The following is a 12,044-nucleotide window of genomic DNA, read 5'->3' as shown; positions in this document are numbered from 1 at the left end:
TGCTTGTTCCCTTCCTATGTTCACTCATTGAGTTTATACTCACATTTTTTTTTAAACTTCATGTTTTAGGTTTCTTGAGTCAAAGGTGATTGGATCCTAGGACGAAGTGTTCCTCCCTATCCATTGCTTGATAGGTTTACCATGACATTAAATGTTAGCAACCGTGCCCAGAGTCACTCCATTGACAGTCAAGTTCTAATTACGTGTATATGAATACTTGTGAAATGCTGAGATTCATTTGTCAAACTATATATGTGTATTTTGGTTGATGATGTCATTCTGAATGCATAGTTGGCTTTTATGAATTGTTTTCAAAGGAACTATATTTGAACTGTCACGACCCAAATTTTCAGGCCATGACCTGTGCAAGGGCCCAATAAACGCAGTCTATTAAGCCCAAGGAAGCTTATCGATTTATCCTACTCATCATTCCATCAAATATCGCTAAGTTATATTTCATACTTTTGAATCAAAATAGTGATATACATTGCCAACTCGTACTGACATTACTCCTTAAAAATTTACGTACAATGTCTACAACATGTATTCTAATAATTTACATTAAGTTTGTCTATACAAAACAAAATAACACTCGACTTCCAGCGGAGGGACTCGGATGAATGTACAGCTACTGAATACAGAGACACCTACCAAAAGATGGACACAGGTCTACAAGGACACCTCGTCTTAGTTACCGACTGCCTCGTGATCTGAAAACATGAATTTGAAAATGGTGAGTATAAACCTAGTGAGTGAACAAGGAAGAGAACAAGCATACCATAAGGAATCTTTAATGATATCATGATGCATTCTTTTTCAAAACAATGCAATTTGTTTCTATTCTTATTAAAAACCCCTCATCAAGCCTTTAAATGATTAATCATTTGAAAATCATTAACCCATACATAACGAACCATTTAAAGAATAAAAGCCTCAATATTACACAAGTAAGTCAAACACGACAACGAATCTTCGCTGCAGCGAGAATGCCTTTCCGCTGAAGCGATATTGGGATTTAGTTATTAACCGAACGAGGGTTTCTCAACTGGCCAAGGATTTCTCACTAAACCTCCTCATTTTAAACTTAACTCATTTAATCCTTAATGTTGGAAGTCCATGCTCCGATATGGTAGCAAAGAAGTAAAAGATAGGGCAGCAATTGAACAAGATAGAAGACCAAAACAGAAAGTTTTTTGCTACAGTGAGATTCAATCTCGCTGCAGTGAAATTGTAACCTAAAAACAGAAAGTTTCTCGCTGTAGCAAAATTCAATCTCGTTGCAGCGAAATTGCAACCCAGAAACAAAAAGTTTATCGCTGAAGCGAAAAGCTACAGTGTCATTCTCACTGCGATGAAAATGCATCCTCACTGCAGCGAGTTTTCGGCCAACCTACCCTTTCAAAACCCGAGAGTTTCTCGCTACAGCGAGAATCATTCTCGCTGCAGCGAAATACAAGGCATCAAATGAAAATTTCCCTTTCTCCCAAAGAAAGCCACCCTGCTTGAAATGTTCAAAACCAATATGAAACACATAACAATTTCTCAAGGTTTAACATGTCAAGTTTCACATGCATTACAACCATAAACCATTGAAAAATCGTATAAAATCATTCAAATGTTTGTCAAATACATTATATTCCCAAAATAAGTTTTGAAGGTAGTCCACTCACCAATTGATTGTAAAGCCTTTAGATGACTCCAATTCCCTTAATTGTCCAAATGAGATGATGGGGCTTCCTTAAAACCTAGGATCACATTAACATAAACAATAGATCAATTTACACACTATGAACTCTAAAAGCTATCTCTTAGCTAGTTTTCAATTGCCACATTAAACGGCTATCTATGTTCACTATCTTAATCACTAAAAAGTAATGAATATAGTCAATAATAAAACAGCTCATAAATCCCAATTACTAGCCATTTTCTACAGCTAAAAATCGAGCTTAGTTTATTACTTACCCTAGGGCTCCTTTGTAGTCAAATTCTCTTCCAATTGCTTTCAAATCAATGGACTAATTCTCTCTCTAGAATGCCCAACTAGTGAGAGAAAGTTTGGAAATAAGCTTTATCAAGGGTTTTGAAGTGAAAGGATGAAAGAATTCAAAGGTTCTAGTCAAAAGGGTTCAAAGGTGTGAAAACTAGAGCTAGAGAGAGAAAATCATTCAAGCTTCAAATCAAGCTTCCATGGAGTTTTGAAGAAACGTGAGAGAGGAGAAAAAGAAGAAGACCAACTGCTAGAAAATCTCTAGAAGCTGCTGGAAATTCAAGATATTTATAGGCAATCTTATCCTTTCCCTTAAAATTTCAAAAATGCCCCTCCACCAATTAACTTATTTTCCTCTAATCTTTTATGCAATCTTTTTACTCTTTTAACACTGGGACAAGATCCATAATGGTCTAGACATGTTCGGGTTCATGAAAACTTAAAATTTTAACCCGAGGTGAAAAATTACCATTTTGCCCTTGTTATGAAAATTGTTGAAACTTCTAGTTTTCTTCGTGTTTTCATCAGCACACATCATTTATGCAGTCTTATACCCATTTAAGCCTTAAAATATTAGAAAACTTTCTTCTAGAAGCTTATTAAAGAAAATGACGAAACTACCCCTAGCTCGTATTATTACATCTATACTTAGTTACAAGCCTATAGAGGTTGTGGTCTCACATGAACGCTATAAATTTTGAATTTTAAAGGAGTATGGATTAATGTATAAGATTTTATAAATAGGCTTACTTGGGCTTAGTGGGCTGAGCCCATTGGGCCCTTGCGTCAATCATGGCCCCGAAAGTTGGGCTGTGACAAAAGTGGTATCAGAGCTCTAGGTTTAGTTGAGTCCTAGGGATTCCTATGTGGTTCGCGGAGTTGTTAGAGTCCATGTAAAGTCTTGTCCTTGGAATGTGGGTGCGCAACACCAGTCAAGGACGAGAGGCTACATAGGCCTCTACTTCATTAGAAACCTACCTGTTCTTATGATGTATAAATGGATAGCTAATCAATGTTTGGTTGCGTATAGGTTTGAAGGTGCACCTATTGCACGTGCCATGTCTAGAAAAGACAATAGTCCAGATGCCCCTCATAGTGCTAGTGAAGGATCATTAGATTCCACTGCCATGAGCCAATGGCACCCTAATTTAGGTACTCCGAGAAGTGACCCATCTCGGATTCCTATTAACTGGATCCCACTAGAATTGGAAGAATGGTTTCGTAATAAGGAAAGTTTTGAGAGTAGTGAAAGCCTTGAAAGTGAGGACAACACTTATGCTCGAGAATGGCGTGAAAAATGTCTTAAGGAATGGCATAAGGAACAGACGAAAGAGGTAATTACAAAGGAAAATATTCATCCCAGAAAAGTATCTGTTGTTCGACACTTTCCCCTAGGTTGTGGGAGAGGTGCTGCGACTGTGAGTAGGGAGAAATACATAAGAATACAGCAAGCTTGGGTTAAGGCTAAAATGGAGAAATCTCAAGAGGTAGAAGAGGACCCGGAACAGGATCCATCAATGTGCTCGGATCAAGGCGATGAGGACCTTAAAGACACTTAATATTTTCATTGAAGTTCATGCCACTTTAAGTCTAGGCAAATGCGGTGTAAAGGAAATAGTAGTAGTTACTTGTACAAAAGAGTTGAGAGTTAGCTTTTATTTTGTATGACTCAAATGGATTATGAAATAACTGTTTTAATAACTTGATGGGTATTGGAATCTTTCAATATGATAGAGATAGATTAGCAATATAATGATTGAGGGAGGATATTCACCTTAGTGGCGTGGTTGGTCGCCTTAGATAATTATTTGAGATCGACGTAGAAAGTTATTGTCACGACTCGGAACTCCCATCGAGCCCGTGACAACCGCCGTGATGTTCCGATGGACATTCATTACCCATAATGCCAATCGAAACCTCACAAGGCTTAACATCAGTTTTCTCACTTCCCTTGTGAGTATTAGTCACTGAAATCATGTTTTAAAGTGATATGAACCAATTTCAATTTAAAAACAGTCAAAGAGAAGTTTCAACTACACAAGGGTATTTTGGTCATTTTTCCCAAAAATTTTGAAACCAGTTAAAATGTAGTATATGAGAGAAATTTACACATTTCATAACTGAAAATAAGTTTAGATATCTAAAACATTCATTTAAAGTGAAATTATAGCTAATGGAATAAAATAAAAATAATGAATAAAATATTCCAATTTTTCTTAAAACAATTTTTATAGAACGCTACGTAAATAATTTTTATAGCATAAAAGCAAAATAAATTCCTACAACATGTGGGCCCCCGAATGACTAAAAGTAATGAAGGTTGTGAACCTACAGTTTTTGAGGATGCAAGTCCAACTGTAGCCCTCAACGAAATGAGTTATCTAACGACTATCCTGAGCCTGAAATAGATGGAAAGGAGGGTGGTGAGATTATATAATCCCAGTGAGTAAACAAATATCATCTAAAATATCTAAACCTGAGTAAATGGAGATAGATAAAATAGATTGGCATAAAAATGATTCACAACATTTCGAACTCGTTTTAATAAGATAAAATAGATTCATTTCACCCAAATAAACAACGAGGCTTATGATTTCCTGAAAAGCTTGGCTCGTGCTAAAATCATTCTTATACTCAGTTGTCAGAGATACCTTGGCCTGGGGCTATCCAAACCGAGTCCGCCAAGGCTGTTAAAAAGTCATGTATGCATAAATCATGTTTTTATTTTGAAAACATAGTCGTTCCTTAGCGTTGGCTGAGTTCACCCTCACGTGGTGGTTCAGCGTGAAGTGAACTCTAAAGTTTTACCTCATGAGTTACCCTACGCGCCTCCTCAACCGAGGTAAGAATATACTCGAATTCTGTGCCCCTTAAAAAGGCTGGTCCATAGAACCCACCATTGCAATGACCAATCTATAACCCACCAATTCAATAAAAATTCAACAGCATGACATGGAAATTTTATCATTATCCAGCCTATCAAGGCAAACAACAGTTTATACAGTTTCAACACAAATACCCATCCAGCCATTCATGCCCACATTATCATAAGCCATTCGATTCAAAACATAATTTACAATACAACAAGTAGTCTCCAATTACTCCATTTTCAAGTCATCATTAAATTTCAAAACAATTTATAAAATCATTTCATTTAAACACATTTTCCATAAAATTACAAAATCGGATAAAAACATTTTTTAGATAATTAAAACGATAATAAGGTTTCTCAATGTAATGGGAATCGAATTCGGTATACTCTGATTATTGATCCTCGGATACTACCTCTATACTCTTGCCAGAATGCTCACCACCTAGACATAATGCACAATAAGCAATTTGCTACATTTGTGCTAAACCGTTGTAAAACCAATTCAGGCTCTATACTAATGCATGAAATGGGATGTGAAATACTCGGGTAACTATCTAAATACGATGTTCAATATAAATTCAATTATGTACCTAAATAAAATGGTATTGGCCGAATTCGATCTATCACCCGATTAATTGGCCAATACGTCCAATTCAACTCCAAACAATTCCATTTCTCTCCCAATACTCCAAATCATTAAACACAATTTAAATAACTTGAAATATGGTAAAATTATCCTCACATTTTCTCTTGAAAAATTCGACCATGGTGAGTGCACTAACAATATAATTTTTCATGCTTAATTCTTACACCATAAATCATTCATTCCTAATCAAATCACTTAAAATTCAATCCAATTCATCATCAATATTCCACATGGAATAGTCGGCCAATGAATGTGATGTACGAACATGAATTTTTCTTGCTTGCTTTTCATACTACACATCACCAAACAACTAAAAACACTACAATAACATGTTTTCTAACTAAATTCATCATCAAATTCTCTCTCCTAAGGTTTGATCAGCACACTATCCTTCATGATATCTTGTGATTCAACCATGGAAAATGCAAAATAATGCATAAGAAAGGTAGATCACAAGCTAGAATTAAGAAATTTCACCTTTGATGGCTTGATTCCTTGAAATTTGGTGAATTTCTCTTGAATTTCTTAGCTAGGGTTTTGTTCTTCTTCTTTTCTTCCCTTTTCTTCCTTTGGCCGACCAAGAGAAATGAGTTGGGAGGGTTTATGTGCTGATTTCTAAAGCCAATTGTAAATGGATGAAAATTTGACCCATGTCACCATTCCATTGGCCCATGTGTCATACTTACCCATTAAGCAATCTCTCTCCACCATTTAAAATTCCTCAATTATCCATAATAATAATGGGTGAAACTCATGGACTGGATAAGTGTTGGATGGTGAAAAATTTTAATTTTGCCCCTAGGCTGTAAAATGACTATTTTGCCCCTTATGCTCAAAAAAATGTCGAAATTAAAATTTTTCACCTCTCAAAATCAAATTATGTTCTAAATGGTCAATCTTGGTTAAAAACTTCTTCCAACATTCCAATTTTAACCTCAAGTGGCAAAATGACCATTTTGCCTCTACGTTATGAAAATTCCAATTTGACTCCGAATCGGTCCTCGAACTCCGAATCACCATTTTAAGTCATTTTGGGGTTTTAAAATTCTCAATTTCATCTTAAAATCTCTATTTGGACTAGTTCGAGGCTTAATTCAACTTAATTGTACCATTTGGTACATTACCGTCTTTTAACGATTTTCGAGGTATCCAAGTAAGCAAACATGCATTCTTATGTAAGAATGGCATAATAAACATATTGTAGAGTCGGGCTTGACAGCACTACCCCCCTTAAAATAAAATTTTGACCTCAAAATTTTATTTACTAAACTCAGAGAAAATGTGGGGGTATTGTTTTCTCATCTAATGCTTGACTTCTTATGTCCTCCCCTTTATAGGGAATTTCGATTTGTTCACCTCATTTACCTCCAATTCAACTCGAATACTTCACTTATGTCTATTATTATCCTTTAAAATCATATCAATAGTAACCTTCACAATTATGATCTCTTATATCGAGACACCAAGCATGCTTCTATTACTATCAGTAAACTTGAACCATAACTCCATCTCAATCATACAGATTTCGATTGCATTCTATACTTATTTAGGTATACCAATCACTATCTTATTACTTCATTCCATATCAAACTTCTCGACTTTCATTCATTCATCCTATCCTCATACACTATTGTGTAGTTTACGGCATCATTAACATGCCATACTCATTCTTGTACATATCCTCAACGTTAGGGAAGATTAATGGCTTCAATTATTTCCACATACTTCATGTTTACCTTGCATTTAGGAAATTTCAATCTTCTTAATCCTATTAATCCATCTTATATGGCTTAATCGCACTATAGGTTACATTCCCTTAACTATTTCCCCAAAATTCCTTAGGTCACCATAAATCGACTTTTGATAAGATTCTTGATCGTTACATTATCTATACAACTCATCAAATATATGGCGTTCAAATCTCAAACCACTAAAACCATTCTTCATTTTAGCTGGGTACATCACTAACTCCACATATATGTATACACGCACATTCAAATGTCCATATTCCTCATTATGTATACGGGTCTCTATTTTCAAATGCCTTCAGACTAATTTCTCTTTGTTCATTCCCATCCATAACCAAGATTCAATAGAATAATCTTCATAATTCATACAAATTCTCATCATGCCTGTCCATAGTTCCACATCATTTACATACTTATACTCTCTTCTTATCATTTCCAATTATATGCTTAAGTTTCCTTGTACTATTTATCATTGCATCATAATGTCATCTCCATTGAATTATAATCTATTATGAATGTATGCTTTATAATCCCATTGATGCCTCAAAGATTTATCTTTAACTTGATCATTGCATCTTATGCAATACCACAATTCCTAGGAGTCATCCTTTTTCCTCGATTATCCTTCATGCCTCTACATTACCTTGTATTCTTCTTGCATTCCAATATTGATTTGTCACTTAAAACTCATACTCATTTGAATCATGTATGCCTCAAGCATTTTTGAATTCCAATTTCCATAATATATTAGGAAAGTTTCATTATCCGACTTCATTATCAAGGTCAACTTCTATCATCCTTTATTCCACTCTTTCATATGAATATAACATCATTCTTCCTTAACCAATTTACAAATTGTACTTGAAATTACAAGACTTGAAACTAGATTCTTCTCAATTACTTTTCAATATTAATACTAATATCACTCTCAGCTTACAACTTCCTTTTTTATAACCACATAACTTAGTGCTTGCTTTCACGAGATCCATGGCAGAACTTCTCTTGAGTATTTACTTGAGGATATCTATCTTAAACTTATGTCTCACAGCAAGTGATCACTTAACTCGTGACTTAGCCGTTTGGCTCCTTAGCAAGTTTCAAAATCACACATCTTATACTCATATCGTATAATTTATAATTCTTTCGCAAAGGTGTTTAAACATTCTTGAAACACTTAATCACTTATTTGCTCTTTCATACTCCAAGTATATCATTTCCATAAAGGCATGCACTTGCTCACCAAAATATTTACATGCATGCTTAACTACTCATGCTTCAACTTATCTCCAAGGGTTTCTAGCATACCACGTGGTTTACTTGTGTTGTCACTAATCCTTTCCTTTCAACAAAGTCAATACAAGATTTGAAAATTCTCGTAACAATATTCTATATAAACTCATTTGCTATATTATTTTTGAAATCTTCATTCACACTCTCATCACTTGGTATTGACATCTCTTATCAATATCTCATACATTCATCTAACCTTTCCCTCACTTCCTCTTTAACCTTTTACAAGGTTTACTTTATTTCTCAAGATTTGACTTTAGTCAACATATTATTCATCTTAACACTCCCCTAATGCACTTAAGACTCCCAATAACGAAACTCGACATCAAAACCAATGACCATTTTCCAACTCGTGAGTCCAATCTTTATGCCGCTCACAGTTTGCTCATGCTTTCTAGCCATTAAGGGTTCTTAACGCGACAACGTTTGATAGTCAGTATTGTGGCGTTGCAACTGTTTGAATTCACTTTATCCCAGTAACTCTTCTACCTTTAAAGCTACTACCTCACTTATTCACAATCGTGTGGCTTCCTTCTAAGTCTATACCATAATTAGCAAGACTAACTTTCTATCACAAGTGCGCGATCAGAACATTGATTTAACGTATTTATTTTGCCACTAACATTCATATATCTTTACCATATCATTTAGTACGAGTTTGCTTAAGCAAAAATCTCCAAATTTATTCATAGCTACATGTATCACAAATTGCACATCATTTATCATCAGTCAATAAATCTGCAACGACCTCTCCCCGGTCGCTGTCGACTTCCAAGACTTCCGAAAAAGACCCCGCCAAGTCTCGAACAAACCTATCTAGAATTTGCTCGTTAATCCACTACATTCAATCACCATATAATATTGATACTTTCATATACTAAATTGAACTATAAATATAAAAATCAATACAAACTTTTTCCTTTCCTTCGTAAGTATATGCATTAAATCTATAATTTCCAAATTAATGCTTATATAAAAATTTAGAATTCGTTTACAACTTAACAAATAAAATGCTACGACTTGACCTCTAGCAGCGGAGCGACTCGGAATAAAATGCTAGGAGATGCCTTTACCTATTCACGGTGGACCGAACGCGACACTAACTACACACTAGGCTGATCCTTACTACAAAAGGGAAATAAAGGGGTGTGAGTCACATAGACTCAGTGACAATCATCGACTCAACGAGTAGGACGTAGATGGGAAACAAGTAAACAGAAGATCAGTTGAATATAAAAATGCAAGATTATAAAAGCAATTCGTTTAAAACGAGGGTTTGTGCCTTATATAAAAATCAAGAATTTCTCATAAATTATAAAAATCAAGGTAATAAAATTTTCGCATCGAAATATATTAATAATCATTTTCGAATCAAATCAATAAAATTTAACAAGCTCCCGCGAAACCAAATAATATTTAAAATCATGCCCAAATCATAACTCGCCCCATACAATAAAATTTGCAATAGCATGACATGGCAATTATTTCATAATCCAGCCTCTCAAGGCTAAATACACAGTTCATATATTTCAACACAAATACCAATTCAGCCATTCATACAAATATTGTCACAAGCCATTCGATTCAAAATACAATTTATAACACAACAAGTAGCAATCTCCAATTACTTTTGAATTTCTTGGTTAAAATGAAATCACCTTTTAAAAGAATTCAAATTTGATCTTTAAGGGAATATTTTAAATCTTTCTCAAAATATCGGTCCCCACATCACGTTAAAACTCTCTTTTCGTAAAATGTTCATTGTAAATATTTTCATGATATTTTGTATCAAAATAACATGGTGAATATGTAATAAATTTCATGAATGCACACCACACAAACAATAAGGCACAATTTTCTTTGATATAAATCTTTTCAAAAAGCTTGTTTCCTTGTTTAAAACACTTTACTTATAATATATATATTCCAAATAATTTCTAAAAATAACTTACACCCACAATTCTTTAAAATTCTATCAACGCATGCTTTCCATAAATTTTGCACTTCACGTAAAATATACATACATGTATATGTATAAGAAATTTTTAAAATTGACACCCCCTACTCAACTCATAATAGTGGGATATTACTTCACTATTGATTTGTACGCGTATATAATTGTTCCTAGTTGTCGGTCACATACTTCGTTTGGCATGCCTCCACGACAAACTTTCCTAGCAACAATTTAAACTCAGTATACTTAATCACACATTTATATGGGTAGCAACTTAATTAAAAATTTCTTAAGCAACTTGCATATTTTTCATCCAAAATATACACAATATTAAACTATCCATAAATCTTAAAATATAACATTAACTTACCATTGGGCCTTTTTCATTTCTTTATGACCTTTGGGGCCCCCCTTCATGGGCTTCTCCATTTTCCTTATTTGGGCTAAGCCCATTTATTTTTATTTCTTATTGGGCCATGCCCACTTATTTTCTATTGGGTCATGCCCACTTATTTTCTATTGGGTCATGCCCATTTATTTATTTATTTTCATTTCATTTCTTTTCTTTTTTCTTTTTTTTTCTCTTTTCCATGTTTCTTCTTTTTTTTCTTTCCAGCCCCGTGGCTTCCCTTCACCACCGTGGCTTCCCTTCACCACCGTGGCTTCCTCTCTTCACCACCATGGCTTCCTCTATTCCTTTCCTCTCAAAATCGATCACCAAAAGCCTCATTTTCTCACCCTTTTTGCTGCCATTTTTTGCTCTAAAATTAGCAGATTTTTAGCTCAATTTTCAGCAACAAAACTCCTCAATTTTGGCAGCACAAAGCTATCCAATTTTCTGCACAAATTGGCAGCAAACAGCTTTAATTTTTCTGCACAAATTGACAGCAAATAGCTCTAATTTTTTTGCACAATTTTTCTGCACAAATTGGCAGCACTTTGCTGCCCTTTAATGGTAGCAAAACCTCTAAAATTTCCAGCTGTAAATTCACACAATTTCAGCAGCAAAAACCTTGAATTTTCAGCACCAAAATCAGCCATAAAAACCTCAAAAATTCCAGCAATTAACCTAAAAAAAATCAGCTTTCTTACCTTAAAATTTTCAGCTTTTTCTTCCTCCAAAAATTATAGCAAAAAGCTATCTTTTCCTCCTACAAAGTGCAGCAAAATCGTGCCAAGAAAATTGCAGAATTTTTTGTTCCTTTTCTCTTCCTCTCCCACGGCGTTTCCCTCTTATCTCATTTTCCTTTCTTTCATCTCACATGGCCGACCCCACCATCATTTCTACATTCTTCTTTCTTTGTTTATTTCCTTTTCATTTCTTTACTCCGTTCACTTGGTCAGCCACCCATTTCACTAGGTTCCAATTTAGTATTCTTCCAAATGACTTTGACTTTTCTTCATTCCCATCCAAACCACATCATTCCCATTCAAACCACATTCACACCATTCTTGACTCATGTACATATAAAAATATTATTTGACTTTTCAATATCTTTTCTTCATTATTTTATCATCCATTTTATTTTCACTTTATTTTTATTTCT

General features: G+C 34.5%; 1 long non-coding RNA gene across 2 annotated transcripts; it reads right to left on the bottom strand.

Moving 5' to 3' along the window:
* Window positions 1-531: 531 nt before the first annotated feature.
* On the bottom strand, window positions 532-11,728 carry LOC108662144 (uncharacterized). Of its 2 annotated transcripts, XR_016026437.1 has the most exons (5): window positions 11,590-11,728; window positions 10,868-11,335; window positions 4,320-4,386; window positions 1,671-1,745; window positions 532-710 (listed from the first exon to the last, which is right to left on the bottom strand). It is a non-coding gene; the product is annotated as an uncharacterized LOC108662144 (long non-coding RNA). The 2 variants fall into 2 exon arrangements; XR_001927927.2 differs by lacking the exons at window positions 532-710; window positions 1,671-1,745; window positions 4,320-4,386 and adding an exon at window positions 10,474-10,717.
* Window positions 11,729-12,044: the final 316 nt, after the last annotated feature.

This window comes from Theobroma cacao, chromosome 5 (assembly GCF_053813885.1).
Source record: "Theobroma cacao isolate CCN51 chromosome 5, ASM5381388v1, whole genome shotgun sequence".
Lineage (NCBI taxonomy): Eukaryota > Viridiplantae > Streptophyta > Magnoliopsida > Malvales > Malvaceae > Theobroma > Theobroma cacao.
This window is presented reverse-complemented; position numbering and strand designations above follow the sequence as displayed.